Consider the following 10,049-nt stretch of genomic DNA (forward strand, 5'->3'; position numbering starts at 1 on the left):
AGATTATACCCTAACAAAATAGCTTCAGGTTTTTGTGGTGAGGCATCTCACAGTAGGTGTGAGGAAGGATGTAAGGAAAGGTGCCTAGGGAAAGGGGCACGAGAAGTATGAGAATGAAGGAGGGAAAGTCGTGACAAAAGGTATAGAGAAATTTTTTTGTTTGTTTTGCTATGGGGCATAAAGTGATTTAAAGTTAGAGTTCTAAAGTGCATAAGGTTTCAAATAAAGCCTTGCTGTTGACATTTTAAAGGTCTTTTCTTAAATTATGACAACTACAAGCACTACCTGCCTCCTTTGTGTAACAGAGATACTAACACTTATATAGCTTATTGGAATATTTTGAAGGTCAATTGCTTGCCATCAGTATAGAATTTTATATGTGCAAGTAATAATAGAGTTGCTTATGCTTATATTTATTTTACAAGTCAATAATAATGCTTTATATGGCCTACTATTATAGTCCAAAAACTTTACAGCTATCTTTAATACTAACTATACTCATGTTTAAGAGATTTTACATTGAGGAAAGTAAGATTAGGATGCTTTGAAAAGTTCTTCCTTAGAGATCTGCATCTGGTTAAGAAATAGAGAGGTGATGTTTTCACATTTGTACTTTATTTTATGTGATGTATTTTGCTTTAACTTGTATGCACTTTAACTTGTATTGCATTCATTCCAGTGGGGTCTAGGGCATCACATAATACTTTGGAAATTCCTAAAAAAAGCTTGAAATAACTCTTCACCTTGTAGCCACTATATTTCAAATTATATTTGATTCCTGAGATGACTGCCTGAAGTATTCAGGCTCTAGAAAATAGGCATTTATTGTCCGAAAAGCCTGTGAGGAAGCTGGTGTTCTTTCTTATTTTCGGTTTTGTATTGTCACAATATGATGAAGTTATTATGTTGGTTAATGCTGTAGTCATAGAAAACCAATAGTTTGCCTGGATAGTAAAGAATGAGTGAAGAACTAGAACTTACTCAAGAACCGTATATTGTTTTCCTACTTTTTAACCTTATTTTTTAAATTAGGAAAAAGGGAAAATTTAGACAAGGAGAAAGAGGAACGTTGAAGAGTAAATCTCAAAAAAAACCAATAAAAGAGAGAATTAATTTTCTGGGACCATACATTTAGGGGTTTGGCCACAACACCTGTAGGAGGGAAAAAGGTATGTTTGTGTACATTCAAGACATATTGCCTTAAACACTACTAGGACTCTCTATATTAATCAGAATTTGTCTTTTGCTATTAGTTTCTTTCTAGCATAGAGAAGGTTTTTTTCCCACGTCCCCTTTACCTCATGACACACACTTCCTGGAAGCAAGAAAGTAAGGAAGGGAGGGAGAGCAGGAGGGAGGGCTTGCATTATTTTTCATGTACACTAGTGCAAAAGAGAAGGAACTTCAGAGCAGTCATTGCAGCTACGCTGCAATAAGCAGTTTTGAGGTCATGATCAGTGTCAGAAAATACCTGGCTTGAAGAACGCACAAACTCTGTTTGAGTGGATTGGGGAAATCGGCGTCTCATTAATTTTTTGCCTTGACCTGGGAAACTTTCTGGCCAGACCTGGCTATGTTATAGCCAAGGCAAGGATATGTGCGTACTCAGGCAGGAGATGCAAGAGAAGAGTGTCTCAGATAGCCTCTCAAGCAGCCTCCTCCCTGGCCGTTGGACAGTTCTGCCATTCTGAATAGACTCATGTTTTCTTCAACCACTACGGTAATTTAAACTATCAGTACAGCAAACTAAACAGCTTATTTCTGCTGTTCAATTTTGCACTAGAATAGGACAGCAGATGCTGTGCATACAGATTGGGTGGGGACCAAGCTTTAGGCTGCACTAAGCTTTTCAAACTATATTTATTAGTATACAGAAAAGAGTTTTGAAAGTCAGTTGTGAAGCCACAGGCTTGAGTCTTATGGTACAGAATGCTCTTCAAATGACTCGGTTTACAACTTTCAGAGAAAACTCCTTGGAGATTTCCAGCTTCTGGAAATGCTGAAAATGCTCATGAACAGATTTGCTTGCAGTATGTCACAACTTCATCTTCTTTCCAAACTGGAGATATGGAGTCACAAAAGAGTAATAGTAAAAGAAATAACATTGGTATGGTGTTTGAAGATTCATCTAGGTACAGTTAGCAGAAATAAGAATATATATATATATTTAATGAGATGACATTCAAGCCCAGTAAACAGGGTCCAGCCTCCCACAGCTCTAGGAATGCTGCAAAAGTGGTTAGAGTCCTTGTCCAAAATTATTACAGTGTGATGCTAATTGAGAGCATACCAGACCTTGGGAGTAAATAGGAGAAACAAGAACAACAGCAATGAAAAAATCCCATGTTTAGCCTAAATAGCCATTACATAGCCTTGAAAGATTTGTAACTCTGGAAGATATTATCCCACTTTCATGTTCTGATAGCTAAATACAGGCAGCTATTGCTGACAAACACAATATCCATCACAGACATTATTGTTTCTTTGTTCAATTAATTTTTAACCAAATTATTTACATCCTGAAATAATTATTTTGCAAAGTCCAATTTATAGTTGCATAGGCGTGTGGATGAAAACCACTCATGTCATGATACAGGGCGTAGATATACTTGAAGTGGTATAGACTAGGGAAAGCATGACCTATTTAGAGCAGAGGACTGCAGGAGTAACAAAATGACTACAGCCATTTTGTTGCTTCTGCCTGTACTGGAAGGGGAAGAGTCCAGCTGTTCAAATACTACATATTACTGCAGTAATCAATCTCTGCCTCCTCCCTGGTTTTCTTGCCATGGTCACGTGAATGGGACTCCAGCTCCCATTGCAGGAGAAGGTGGGTGGAAGCATGCAGAGCTCACCCATCAGACTCTAGACATGGGTCTCTAGCAACATTGCAGCAGGTATGGAAGAAGAGAAGGGGATTGCTGGTTCCAAAGAATAGGGATCAGGAGGAAAGTTTCTCCTTCCCCCACAAGACTCCTGCAGCCACATTCAGCTCTTAGAAGTCCTCTGAGCCTGCTGCTCAGCCTTTTTTTTCTGGAGAGCAAATGTTCTTTATATTATTTGCTGAGTCTGTGCTTATTTTCTGTCACTACTCTTAGGATTGCAATGACCGGTAAACGTGTATGGCATAGCCATATCAGATTCCTGTGGGCTGGGTCCCAACAGAGTGAACATTGTTCAAAAAAGTTGAAAATTTAGGTTAAGTCTTATTACCAATAGCCTTGTTCTCTTTGGATTTACTAGTTTGCAAACTGATGACCATGTTTCAGAGCAATCACAAGCTAAAAAATAATTTAGCCAAGCTCACTGAAATTGTCAAGATAAACACAAAGAAGACTTAAATTATTGGAGTCATAAATCTTTAAGAAGCATATTAATTCAGCCATTTGCCTCAGGTATGTTAATAGTATTCTATGTGTTCCTAGAATTAGAATACCTTATGCCACAAAACAGCTGACTGAAAAACAATAATGGGTTCTGTAGCTTTTAAAACTATTGCATTTTTTTTAAATGCTGTCAATCCCTAATGTAATGGTTGCAATGCCACTAAAATTAATTACCAAGTAAACATCCTAAGAGAAATCCACAGAAAAGCCACTGCTTGCAATGTGAATTTATTCACATATCTTAAATGGTAGAGTAACTGCACCACAAATTGAGGTTGCTCAACTCCAAATGGAGCAGACCATGTGATTTTACCAGTGTTTTGAAAATTGCCACCTAATTTTGGCATAGGTCTCCCTCTGACATTGTTACATATCCCTTTAATGACTAAGCGGAAGCTTCAGCCATTTTATACCTGTAGCATTTTTCTAGCAGAGGTCACCTAGGGTTTGGATGAAGTCAGATAGTTGCAGACTTCCTACACAGGCTGTGAGATGGCTAGATAAGAGCTAGTTCATAAACCAGAGAGCATGAGCAAACAGAGCTTGCAAAAAGATCCAGGAAGACCTTTGCTCATCGTTGTGTTATTCCTTGGTTAACAATGCATCTATGCAAACAATTGAACTTGACTTGTTCAGACGATCATAATTTTAAAACAATTCTGCATAACGCTGATAACCTCCTATGCGAGTGCAAGGTAACCTAAAAGGGGCTTAAAATAAGCTATGGCCTTCCCCACCCCTTCTTCCCACTTAAAAAAAAGTCAGTTCAGGAATCAGGAGTAGCTTCCCACACAATTTGTCCCTTCTCAATATTCTGTTCACAGTTCACACAACTGCTTCCAGGATCCCAGCAAATGTATAGCGAGCCAGTTCGGACACAATTGCCCCTTGAAAACTGGAATTGTTCTCATGAGCTTTGGATAGTTGACTAATTCCTGCTGAGAATAACACTGCTTACCCTTTCTTTACAGTCTATTTATACTCCCACTTTTTTAAAGTTTGAGAGTCTTCTACTCCCTAGCACTCCCAAAGATGAATGCCCTGCAATATTCAGCACAATATGCTTCTGATTTAACTTTCCCTTCCTTTATTTTCAAAATGAATAGTTTCATCTGCTTTTCACCCATGAGAACATCTCTGTAGTCATTCCTCACTTCATTTTGTTCAGTTAAGGAGCTCAGTGATGTCAGGTTAAACCAAAAGGTGAATGAGGCCATTTGAAAGATTGTTTAAATGCTGCCTTCTTGCATCCCACATTCTAAAGTGTTTCCCTGCGTCATTTGCAAAGATAATTATGTGAAAGAAGGTAGAAACAACATTTTAATAAACACTCTATGGTAAGATAACTTCAGCTCATTTCTGTGGTTTATCTATTATAATTTTCCCATTCAGTGCCTCTTTACCACTTGGGCTAAAACATAACAGAAAAAAATTATTTGCTGATTTGCACTGATGGAAAGATATGGTGATATCTCTATATAGAGATTATTTGTTAACTCCTGTTACAACTTACATCTGCCGTGTAAGGTGAGTGTTTCTGTTTCCATGTTTTGCTCTGGACTCAAATAGATGTAAGAAACATTTGTCAGAAACAAAATGCCTAGATTATCACCGGGACCTTCTTTCCCCATTGAGCACATATTTCTGTAGAACTGTTGTTAGAGAGTTAACATTACTATATTTCTTACTACACTTGGAGTCTGAAAGCAAGAGCACATTAGCCTGATGAGGTTGGGTATAGTTTCCTGAATCAATACTACTTCTTCAGCAGAGACATAGTAGCAGACAATTGCATAACGAAGCTGTCTGTCTTTATTTACACAATGTATTTCTGTATTCAGCAGGCCAGAAAGAATAGTTCTGTGTAGCAGCTGTCATTGTGTTTTTTGCTTATCTCTGTCCTGTCTGCCAATGTTATAATTCACCAGCTGACACCCGCCTTGGCAGAGACCGAGCACGGTGACTCGGTGCCAGAGCAATAACAGTGCTCTGAACTATGACACGATTCATCCCCATCCCAGTCAGCAACAGGGCACTCTTTCGGCTTTTTCACTCGTCTTTTTGATACACTTTGCGGCCGTGGGGCTGCAGCGAGAGCGAGCTCTGGGAAACAGTTACGGCTCTGTTGCAGACCATGGCAGGGGGCTGTGGGAAGGAAGGCAGGAAGAGTGGTGGCGAGGGCTGGACACCCAGAAGGAGACACTCTGGATGGTTTTGTTTTGAGGAATCGGGAGGGTATGAGGTCAGGCTGGAAAGGCAGCATTCAAGACACTCTGTCACGAGACTTGAGGTGTAACATTTGGTATTTCTGACTGTGGCTTTGCTCAGAGGGGCAGAATCTCACTGACTCTAGTGGGAGTGCTGGCTGCGTCAGGAGCAAAGCAAGGAAAAAAGGCACCAAGAAAAGATTCATGCATACTTTTGAAAATGAAACATGCAGATCTGATGCTTTTTTCTTCTTTTTGCATTAACATTTCCATGAAAATTCCCCAAAATTCTAGTTTTGTTCTTTGAATATTCATAGAAAATAAAAATAGATGATAACATACTGATGAAAGAAATTCTTTTTTGCCCTTGTTTCAGGTATTTTATGCCAAAATCTCTTTCTATATCTGTTCCCCAGAGGATATAAAGCTACAACAACTGTCAATTGTATATTCATAGACTTGCCTGCGTGAGAAAGTTGCACTTCAACTGGTATATAACCCACATGGACGGTTATTTCAGTTTAAGAACTGCATTTGTTAGTCAACTGAAGCCAATCTGAAATACAAACGCTTGAAACGGAAAGTGCAACTCCAGACAAGACTGTGATTCACAATTCTACATAAGATTTTCTCTTCCATGCAGCACCCTAGTTTACTGAGGGAATCTGCAGTAGATCATGCTTTAATTGCTAGGAATCCTGTATTGAATCATAACAGTGACCAAAGTAACTATGACTTTTTTTCCTGGCCATTCTAAGTCCTATTTGTGAAGTAGGAACAGGAAAAGAAAGGAAAGAGAGAAAAAGAAAAAAAAGAAGGAAAAGGGGAAGGAGAAGGAGAAGGGGAAGGGGAAAGGGGAAGAGGAGGCAAAAGGGAAGAAGAAAAGGAAAGGGAAAAACAAAACAAAAAGGAAAAAAGGAAAAGGAAAAGGAAAAAGGAGAACAAAAATAATGAGAGAGGAAAGAAAATAAGGGAAGAGGGAAGAGGGAGAGAGGGAAGGGAAGGGAAGGTGTCCTGGTTTCGGCTGGGATAGGGTTAAATTTCTTCCTAGTGCTGTGTTTTGGATTTAGTACGAGGAGAATGTTGATAACACACTGATGTTTTCAGTTGTTGCTAAGTGCCCTCCTAGTCCAAGGACAGCTCCCGTGCCTACTGACTGAGCTAGGTACACAAGGTGGGAGGGAACATAATCAGGACAGCCAGCCCAGCTGGCTAATGGGGTATTCCATACCATGTGACGTCATGCTCAGTATATGAAGGGTAGGCGTGATCCAGGAAGTACCGATCGCTACTTGGTTATCGGTCAGCGCGGGTGGTGAGCAATTGCATTGTGCATCACTAATTTTGAATATTTTATCATTATCATTACTATTTTCCTTTTTTTTTCCCTGTTCTATTAAACTGTCTTTATCTCAACCCACGAGTTTTTTCCTCACTCTTACCCTTCCGATTCTCTCCCCGTCCCGCTGGGGGTGGGGGGAGTGAGTGAGCGGCTGCGTGGTATTTGGCTGCCTGCCAGGTTAAACCGCGACAGTCCTTTTTGGCGCCCAACGTGGGGCTCGAAGGGTTGAGATAACGACACATCTGACCCGAACGGGTTAAAACAAATTTGTTATAAGCATTCATTATATCAATTTAGTACTCGATGTTCACAATGTTGATTTATTTGCTCTCAGAGTTTTTGGATCTGTTCTTGCAGTTGTGGTATGTAGCACCTTACTGGCTGTCTATACTGCTGATTATCAGTTTTTATGTGGGGTTGGTCATCTCTGGGAAATGGATTAAGGTCATTGCTTTGCTATACTGTGTGACCTGGCTTTATGTTATGATAAAATTATTGGTCACGAGCCTGTACTCAGCACTGCCATCATTCCTGTTCTTCAGGAGCTATCTTTTGGAAACTATTAATAATTACACTTCTTACGTCTTCACCTCAGAGGATGAATTTAGGGGGGAGACAGGATGGGACACTTTCTCCCACTTGTTCACTTTCCCCTCCATATCTTCAGAAACTCCTTTTTCTTCTATCCTCTTCATGAAGACGTCTACAATATTCCCTGAGAATTTTGAATATCCTTGGGATGTTCAAACGAGCATGTTCATATTGCTATGTCTTCTGAATGTGGTTCAGGCCTTGTTTAGAGTTAAACAACTATTCAGGAATACTGTCCAGAGATCAACCCCAGCAACAGATACAGTGACTACTCAAACCCCCACGACAGGCACTGTAGCTCCTTCAACCCGCACGGCAACCACTGTGGCTACTCAAACCCCTGCGACAGGCACCGTGGCTACTTCAACCCCCACAACAACCACTATGGCTACTCAGACCCCGGCAACAGTCACTACAGTTACCCCAACCCCCGCAACAGGCACTGCAGCTACCCAAACCCTCGCGACGGCTACTACAGCTGAACCAGAGGACCAACCGTCGCTGGTATCCGTCGCCCCTGTACAGAAGAAGAAATCTTTGAAGCGGAAGTCAGGTCGTGTAGAAAAGGATGATGGAAAACCAGGGCCATCACGAGGAGGGGAGGAGGAAGAGGAAGAACTCATAAACGAGACGGAAACCACCCGATCCTTATCCCTGAATGAGTTGCGAGATATGCGGAAAGATTTCGGCCGTCGTCCAGGCGAGCATATTGTTACCTGGCTGCTCCGATGCTGGGATAATGGGGCCAGTAGCCTGGAATTAGAGGGGAAGGAGGCCAAACAACTGGGATCCCTTGCTAGGGAAGCAGGTATTGACAAAGCAATTGGAAAAGGGACACAGGTCCTCAGCCTCTGGAGGCGACTGCTGTCAGGCGTAAAGGAAAGGTATCCCTTCAAGGAAGATGTTATATATCGCCTAGGCAAATGGACCACTATGGAGAGAGGTATCCAGTACCTGAGAGAACTAGGCGTGCTGGAGGTGGTTTATAGTGACCTGGATGACCCCCGAACACCCAAAGATCCAGATGACGTCCAGTGCACGCGACCCATGTGGCGGAAGTTGGTACGGAGCGCACCAGCATCGTATGCCAGTTCGTTGGCAGTACTGTGCTGGAAAGAGGAAGAAGCACCAACGGTGGATGAGGTGGTTAGCAGACTTCGGGATTTTGAAGAAACTATCTCCTCCTCCCTTGTCTCGGCTGTAGAGAAACTATCCCGAGAGGTCCAGCAACTCAAAGAGGATATGTCCTATTCTCCACCTGTACGGACCAGTATCTCAGCCATTAGGAGTCAGCGTTTTTCTCCTCAAGAGAGAGGATATAGAAAGTACACACCACGGGGCACCCTGTGGTTTTACCTGCGTGACCACGGAGAGGACATGAGGCAGTGGGATGGAAAACCTACCTTCATCCTAGAGGCACGTGTACGTGAGTTGCAAGGAAAAACAATCACACAAGGGGGTTCTCCCAGGAAAAATGCTGCTCCAGTTGTCAGGAAAAACCTGTCTCACGACGGTCCAGTTTCCAGTGAACAGTTCCCCAGACAGAGTAGAAGGGCTGATCTTACTTTGGATTGTAATTGCAATGAAGAAATTCTTGACTCACGTTTGCAAGAAGTGAGAGATGGATACTATGACCAGAACTAGAGGGGCCCTGCCTCCAGCCAGGTGGAGGAAAGGGACAACCGGGTTTACTGGACTGTGTGGGTTCGATGGCCTGGCACATCAGACCCACAGGAGTATAAGGCTCTCGTAGACACCGGTGCACAGTGTACCCTGATGCCATCAAGCTATAAAGGGGCAGAACCCATTTGTATTTCTGGAGTGACAGGGGGATCCCAAGAGTTAACTGTATTGGAGGCCGAAGTGAGCCTGACCGGGAATGAGTGGCAGAAGCACCCCATTGTGACTGGCCCAGAGGCTCCATGCATCCTTGGCATAGACTACCTCAGGAGAGGGTATTTTAAGGACCCAAAAGGGTACCGGTGGGCTTTTGGTATAGCTGCCCTGGAGACGGAGGAAATTAAACAGCTGTCCACCTTGCCCGGTCTCTCTAAGGACCCTTCTGTTGTGGGGTTGCTGAGGGTTGAAGAACAACAGGTACCAATCGCTACCACAACAGTGCACCGGCGGCAATACCGCACCAACCGAGACTCCCTGATCCCCATCCATGAGCTGATTCGTCGACTGGAGAGCCAAGGAGTGATCAGCAAGACTCGCTCACCCTTCAACAGTCCCATATGGCCAGTGCGAAAGTCTAATGGAGAGTGGAGACTAACAGTAGACTACCATGGCCTAAACGAAGTCACGCCGCCACTGAGTGCTGCCGTGCCGGACATGCTAGAACTTCAATACGAACTGGAGTCAAAGGCAGCCAAGTGGTACGCCACAATTGACATTGCTAATGCCTTCTTCTCCATCCCTTTGGCGGCAGAGTGCAGGCCACAGTTTGCTTTCACTTGGAGGGGCGTCCAGTACACCTGGAACCGACTGCCCCAGGGGTGGAAACACAGCCCTACCATTTGC

At 42.6% G+C, this 10,049-nt stretch overlaps 1 long non-coding RNA gene across 1 annotated transcript in view; it reads left to right on the forward strand.

The window, feature by feature from the left end:
- Positions 1 to 7,207, forward strand: part of LOC142081359 (uncharacterized) — a 341,712-nt gene extending 334,505 nt beyond the window's left edge. Inside the window, exon 3 of the long non-coding RNA XR_012673311.1 lies at positions 7,113 to 7,207. This is a non-coding gene — a long non-coding RNA (uncharacterized LOC142081359). The remainder of the gene's footprint in view (positions 1 to 7,112) is intronic.
- The last annotated feature ends 2,842 nt before the right edge of the window (positions 7,208 to 10,049 follow it).

The sequence above is a fragment of the Calonectris borealis genome, chromosome 3 (assembly GCF_964195595.1).
Source record: "Calonectris borealis chromosome 3, bCalBor7.hap1.2, whole genome shotgun sequence".
Classification (NCBI taxonomy): Eukaryota; Metazoa; Chordata; class Aves; order Procellariiformes; family Procellariidae; genus Calonectris; species Calonectris borealis.